General features: G+C 34.3%; 1 pseudogene; it reads right to left on the bottom strand.

Annotated features, from left to right (window-relative positions):
- Positions 1-7537: 7537 nt before the first annotated feature.
- Positions 7538-7653, bottom strand: LOC120597722 (uncharacterized; annotated as a pseudogene).
- Positions 7654-8198: the final 545 nt, after the last annotated feature.

The following is an 8198-nucleotide window of genomic DNA, read 5'->3' as shown; positions in this document are numbered from 1 at the left end:
AAAAAAAAAATAGAAAATATCGATGAAACAAAGAGTTGATTCTTTGAGAAGGTTAATAAAATTGACAAACCTCTGAATAGACTCACTAAAAAAAAAAAGAGAAAGGACACAAATCAACAAAATCAGGGATGAAAGAATGGAAATGATGACAGACTCTGCTGAAATACAAAGGATCATACAAGAATACTATGAAAAAGTATATAACACCAAATTTAGTAACCTTGAAGAAATGGACCAGTACTTAGAAAAATACAACCTTCCTAGACTGAATCAAGAAGAACTGGAAAATCTAAATAGACCAATCAGCAGTATGGAAATGGAAACAATCATCTAAAATCTACCAAAAAGTAAAATTCCAGGACCAGATGGCTTCACCAGTGAATTCTACCAAACATCTAAAGAAGATTTAATACCTATTCTCCTCAATCTCTTCCAAAAAATCGAAGAGGAGGCAATACCACCCAACTCATTTTGAGGCCAATATTATTCTGATACTGAAACCTGGTAAAGATAACACAAAGAAAGAAAACTACAGAACAATGTCTCTCATGAACACGGATGCAAAAATCCTAAATAAGATTCTAGTGAATCGAATATAGCAACATATTAAAAAGATTATACATCACAATCAAGTGGTCTTCATCCCAGGGGCACAGGGATGGTTCAACATATGCAGATCAATTAATATGATACACTGCATAAACAAATTTAAAAATAAGAATCATATGATCATATCAATAGATGCAGAAAAAGCCTTCGACAAGATACAGCATCCATTTATGATCAAAACACTTCACAAAATCGGTATAGAAGGAAAGTACTTTAACATAATAAAGGCCATAGAAGACAAACCCTCAGCCAAAATTACACTTAATGGTGAAAAACTAAAAACATTCTCTCTAAGATCAGGAATAAGGCAAGGCTGTCCACTATCGCCACTGTTATTCAATATAACACTGGAGATCCTAGCGAATGAGATCAGATGAGAAAAAGATATAAAAGGCATCCAAATAGAAAACGAAGAAGTCAAACTGTCACTATTTGTGGATGACATGATTCTCTATGTAGAAAATGCTAAAGACTACACAAGAACACTACTAACAACAATAAGCAAATACAGTAAAGTTTCTGGTTACAAAATCAACGTTCAAAAATCCATAGCATTCTTATACTTTAACAACAAAGTGTCAGAAAAAAAAAAGTGAAAAAAATAATTCCTTTTGCAATTGCAACAAAAAGAATAAAATACATACGAATAAATTTAATGAAACGTTGAAGAACCTATATAATGAAAACTATAAGACTCTATTAAAAGAAATTGAAGCAGATACAAAGAAATGGAAAGATATTCCGTGTTCTTGGATTAGAAGAATCAACATAGTTAAAATGACCATATTACCTAAAGCATTATACAGATCTAATACAATCCCCATCAAAATCCCATCATCATTTTTTAAAGAAATAGAAAAAAAATCATCAGATTTGTATAGAAGCACAAAAGACCCCGAATTGCCAAAGCCATCCTGAGAAAAAAGAACAAGGCCGGAGGCATCACTCTGCCAGACTTCAAATTATATTACAAGCAACAATAATCAAAATGTCATGGCATTGGTAAAAGAACAGACACAAGGACCAGTGGAACAGAATCGAGTCCATGTTTATATGGGCAAATAATTTTTGACAAAATAACCAAAAACATACAGTGGAGAAAGGAAAGCCTCTTCAATAAATGGTGCTGGGAAAACTGGAAAGCCACCTGCAAAAGAATGAAATTAGACTGTTGTCTATCATCACATACCAAAATTAACTCAAAATGGATTAAGGACCTGAACATAAGACCTGAAACAATAAAATGCATAGAAGAAAGCATAGGAATGAAACTCAAGGACCTTGGACTTAAAGAGGATTTTATGAATTTGACCTCAAAGATAAGAGAAGTAAAAGCAAAAATAAATGAATGGGACTACATCAAACTAAAAAGCTTCTGCTCAGCAAAAGAAATGGTCAATGAGGTAAAGAGACACTTAGGTAAAGGAACACTTAGACACTGCTGGTGGAACTGAAAATTGGTACAGCCACCATCCAAATGAGAAAATATATTTGTAAGCAATGTCTCCAATAAGGTCCTAATATCCAAAATATACAAAGAACTCATACAAGTCAATAACAACAAAAAATCAAATGATCCAATCAAAAAATGGGCAGAGGATCTGACCAGACACTTCTCCCCAGAGGACATACAAATGGCCAACGAACATATATATAAAGATGCTCAACATCACTAGCTATTAGAGAAATGCAGATTGAAACCACAATGAGATACCATCTCACACCTGTTAGAATGGCTTAATCAACAGGACAAGTAAAAACAAATGCTGGAGAGGATGCAGAGAAAAAGGAACACTTAGACACTGCTGGTGGAACTGCAAATTGGTACAGCCACTGCGGAAAACAGTACGAAAGTTTCTCAAAAAACTGAGAATTGATCTACCAGATGATCCAGCAATCCCTCTACTGGGTATTTTACCCCAAAGACTTAAAAAATCATATCCATGAAGATATTTGCACACCGATGTTCATAGCAGCATTATTCACAGTGGCCAAGACATGGAAGCAACCAAAGTGTCCTATGATAGATGATTGGCTAAAGAAGCTGTGGTACATATATACAATGGAATACTACTCATAAGAAGAGATGAAATACTGCCATTTGCGACAACATGGATTATCTCATGGACCTTGAGATAATCATGAGCGAAAAAAGCCAGACAGAAAAAGTTGAAAATCACTTGATATCACTTACATGTGGGATAGAAACCTAAAAGCAACAAAGGAACAGGACAAACAAACAAAGAATCATGGACATGGTCAATAGACTAGTGGTTACCAGAGGGTAGGGGATGGGGAAGGAAGGGGGAGGTAAATGGGGTAAAGGGGGTCAAAATATAGTGGGTTAGGGGGAGGGTGAAGTGGGTAAAGGGGATCAAATATATGGTAGCCTAGGAAACAGGGCTTTGGGTGGTAAACACACAGATGTTAAATTATAATGTACATCTGAAAACTATATAATTGTTTTAACCAATGTTACCCCAATAAACTTAATTTAAAAAATAATAATAATATGATAATAGTGACCGTGTGGAACTAGACTAGTCAGGGGCATCACTTTCTAAATTATATGAACGTCTAACCACTATGATTTACACCTAAAACTAATATAAAATAATATTGAATGTCGACTGTAATTGAAAATTTCAAAAAGTGAGGATAAAATTGAAGAGGAATAGAGGTCAAATCTCAGATATAAAACAAATAAGTCATGGATACATGGTATACAGCATGGGGAATATAATCAATAACATAATACTGTTGTATGGTGTAAGACGGTTGCTGGACATATTGTGGTGATCACTTCTTTAGATACATAAATATTGAATAGCTATGGTGTACACCTTAAACTAATACAATATTGTATGCTAGCTATATTTTAATAAAAATCTTTTTAAAAACATGTTTAAAAAGTATGAGGAAGAATAAATGATATATAACCATTTTAATGGTTTCTCATGAACCAGACTCACATGAAATGATTCTCATTTTTTTTTTGTATTATCAGAAGTAAAAGAATTTTATGAAATCATTTAAGCTGATAATAACATCAAATCAGCAGCTAGGGTATATGCCTAGAATTCAGACCATAATAATCCTTTCTGCCCACTCTGCACCCTATTTTTCAGAGCGGGGCATCTTTTCACTGATCTCCTTCTTGTGCACTAAATCAGAACATGGGGCTGGCCTTTCATCAACATATTGCCTCCTAAGCCTGTATCAATCAAGATAATTTTGATTATTTTGAAAGCACCTTACAGAAAAACTACCTTGTTGAAAGCTATGTTTGAATCTGGGCACTCTGTCTTATACTCTTATACTGATATTACTTCAAAATTATATATACTTACATTCCTCACACTTGTGGGAAATTATTATGTTGTAGAACAGCCTAAAATACTTTGTGAGTTAAAACTCATTGTGAGAATAATTAAGAGTAAACTTCCTTTTATTTCTGTAGGAAAGTGAATACATAAAACTAGCAGCTTGCACAGTCAGGGCAAGAGAAGCAGTAGCTAAGTGACAAAGGATATTATCACAAGCCTGGCTCTCGGATTACGGGAGGGTTGCCTTGACTGAAGGAAGTGGTTACTAGACCGAGGAGTAACCAAATATGGAATGCTGCTTTAAAAAAAAAAAATCACACTTGTGTTTAAGTTAAACCATTAAATACTTTCCTCTCCAGCCAATGAGCAGATGTGAGGTAGCATCACTTATCTCCAGCAGACTAAACCACTAAGTCTGCTCCAGAAAACAATTCATGTAGAAAAGTAATAAATATACAAAATATCAAAGCAAATAAGCTCTACCGGCCATGTGTACAATCTACAGAAAAGAACAGAAGTTCACTTAAGGACAGAAAGAAGTTTGAAAAATAGAGATACCATGTTCTTGAATAGCTTGTGTCATTTTCCCAAACCAGATACATAGATTTGGTGTTGCTTTAATCTAAATATCAGTAAGATAGTTTTATTAATAAAATATTTCTTGACATTTTTAAATAAAATGTTTTATTAATAAAACTATTATTAATTAATTAATTAGTCTATTTATTTTTCAAACTCCTTTCTGTCCTTAAGTCAACTTCTGTTCTTTTCTGTGAATAAATTTGTTGGGAGGAATCCTTTGACAATGTATACATGTAATGCAGAAGCCCCAGGAACTTGCACCTGGGCTTTGGATAGTCCGAAAAAAAAATACCAAGAGGACCAGAGGGGTGTGACGTGCCATTTATTGCTCACTAGGCAGGGAAACCAGCCTGTGGGAACTGCAGGAAAAAGCACCCAGCCAAAGATGAGCAATGTTCTTATACACAAGCAGAGGGGAAGGAATTACCTCATTGGGGGAGCAGCTGCCTTCTCAGGCAGATTGGAGCAAGATGTGCTGCTTAGTTACAGAAGCAGATAGCCTCCATGAGCAGACTATCCACCTTCTCCAGCATAGCATGCAGATAATGTCCATGAGAACAGCAGAAAACATCCTTGGGAGCAGGCACTGCTGAGAACTATGTATGCACTGCCTTCCTTATGGCTGCAGGCCAGGCAGCCATTTACCTTTTGAGTACTTGGAGGGGTTATGCTCTGAATTAACCCTACAGTACATATATGAAATCATAATGATGTGCACTTTAAATATCTTACAATTTTGTCAGTTACAACTAATAAAGCTGAAAAAAAAGAAATGAATTGTTACATGTTACAATATAAATAAATTTTGAAAACATTATAATAAGTGAAAGAAGACATACACATACACAAAACGCATAGTGTATAATAATATTTATGTAAAATATCCAGAAAAGGCAAGTCCATAGAGACAGAAAGTAGATAAGTGGTTGGGGATTGGGGTCAAGGGAGATGTAGAATGACATTAAAAAGGATTAGGTTTTCTTTTGAGTTGATGAAAATGTTCTGGAATTAGATAGCGATGATGGCTGCACAACATTGTAAATGTACCAAAATGCCCCTTAACTGTACATTCTAAAATAGTTAATTTTGTGTGTTTTACCACAATAAACAAATACATATCATTAAACAATAAAAATAAAATGTTTATATTTTTTCCAAGAATAATAAATGTATTGAAAAGTATTAATAAAAAAATTAGAGGAGTTGCTCCAATAGATGTTTATAAATAATTATAAAGCTAAACAATTAAAACATGTTTATACTGCTACAAAAAAGAACTGTAGAATAAAACTGCTTCATAGAAACAGAATCAATTTTATGTTAAAATTAATGAGATTTAGAAATTATTTACTATATTTCTAGGAAGCAGTTTATCCTTTAAGAAAATTTGAGATGGGAGACAGAAACATATTTCTCAGAAGCTTTCATGTTATAGGTTATGTTCTTTACTTCCCCATGACGGACAGACCCACTCCACTCTTCTAAAGTCGATCCTGGTTTGTGGGGTAAAGGGCAAGAGCTAATGGAGATTGAAAATTTAGTGGGGTGTGAAGGGTCAAGAGACAAGTGTTTGAGAGTCTTTTTAGGTATGTTTGATCATCATGGCACCTATAGGTGAAATGGAAGGGAAAACAGCATGGTGGTGAGGAAACTGTGAGTGAAGAAATTCTTACATGAGATTTTAGGAAAAAACTTTTAAATCATTTTTCCTGGTGTTAAAAATATAATTCAAATTTGAAATTTCTCAAGAGACTGCAATAAAAGTTTGAATTGTTTTTAAATATATACTGGGCAATTTACTCTTGCTTCTTTAAAAGGATGACACACTGGGACTATTTTCAAAGACAGAACAAATTATCCTGCCTTCATGTTGCATAAATTAAGAATGTAGTGCATAATAAAAATAAATTTTTAATTCGGCAAAGTGAGGGAAATTTACTGACAATGGCATTGGGTCAATTGAGTAATTACTTGGAAAGTAAAAACTGCCCATATGTAAACACACGTAGATGGTATTGAGATGGATTAAAAATTTAAATGTAAAATAAGAAGGAAATCCAAATATAGAAAAAAATGTGATATTTATTTTATTAAAAGATGGTGGAATGATTTTAAATAACAAAAGAGGAAGAAAATATAAAGAAAAACATTGTTATACTATATTTTTTAAAACTTTGTATATAAAAATTATTATAAATACAAGTTATACAAAAAATCACGAAATGTGAAATATATATCAATCATTAAACAATCCAGCTATATAAAAAGGTGCTTAAGATGAAGTAGGTAAAACTTAAATGAGCAAAAGATATTGTATTAGTTTTCTACCATTGCCATAACAAATTAGTACAAACTTAGCAGATTAAAATAACACCCATTTAAAGTCATGGGAATGTGGTGTACAGCAAAGGGAATATAGTCAATAATATTATGATAGCATTGTATAGTGTCAGATGGTTGCTAGACTTATCAGAGTGATCACTCCTTTAGATATATAAATGTGGAATAACTATGATGTACACCTGAAACTAATACAATATTGTATGTTAGCTATAGTTTAATTAAAATATTTTTTAAAATCCCTACTTATTCTCTCAGCTTTCTAGGTCAGAAGTCTAGGCAGGACTCAACTGGGCTCTCTGCTTAAGGTCTAAGACTGAAGTCACGAGCTGTAGTTGGAGTTCTCATCTGAGGATTGGGGTCCTCTTCCAAGCTTGCTGGCTGTTAGCAGAATTTGTTTTTTTTGTATGAATTAAGTGTCTTGTATGAGTTCAGGCTAGCTGTCAACAAGGAGGCACCCTCAGCAACTAAAGGCCCCTCTCAGATCCTTGACATGTGCCCCTCCCCATATTCAAAGTCAGCAATAGAGAATCTCTCTCATATTGAATCTCTCTTCAGGAAGAGTTCAGTCCTTTTTAAGGGCTCTCCTTATTATGTTATGCTCACCCAGAACAATCTTCCTTTCTTTTCTTTATTATTATTATTATTATTATTATTATTATTATTATTATTATTATTTATGCCTACAGCATCTGGTCTTCCTAGGTGGTTTCCCATCCAAGTACTAACCAGGCCCGACCTTGCTTAGCTTCCAAGATCAGACATTGGGCTTATTCAGGGTGGCATGGCCATAGACCATAGACTGTGGCTTCACTGGGGCGCAAACCCAGGACCTTCTGCATGTAAAGCAGACGTGCTAACCGCTACACTATGGAACCGTATCCTAAACTTTTTTTCTTAAGGTCGACTGTGGTCAACAATCAGAGGTGTGATTATCCCATCATATCTGTAAGTTCCACCCACACGAAAGGGAAGGGAATTTTACAAGATAGGTACAACCAGAAGGCGATATTCTTAGGGGGCATTTTAGAATTCAGCTTGCCATATTCCACCCTCTGGTCACCAATAACTCATGTCCCTCCCAAATGGAAAATACATTAATTCCCACCAAGTTCCTCCGAAATCTCATCCCATTATAGCCTCAGCTTAAGTCCAATATTTTATCTAAATATTATTAACTTAAAGTCCAGATTCTCACTACTTTCATACCAAATTACAGGACCTAGGGGTGTGAGGATCAGAAGCATGACAGAATGTCCAGTTTATAATGGCTGAAGAAGTCATGAAATAGATTTATTAATTTCTTACCCAGGGAAACAAGTATGTAAATGTCACTGGATC

The sequence above is a fragment of the Pteropus medius genome, unplaced genomic scaffold (genome assembly GCF_902729225.1).
Source record: "Pteropus medius unplaced genomic scaffold, Ma_sr-lr_union100, whole genome shotgun sequence".
Lineage (NCBI taxonomy): Eukaryota > Metazoa > Chordata > Mammalia > Chiroptera > Pteropodidae > Pteropus > Pteropus medius.
The sequence above is the reverse complement of the archived record's forward strand: the minus strand, read 5'-3'. Positions and strand labels throughout refer to the sequence as shown.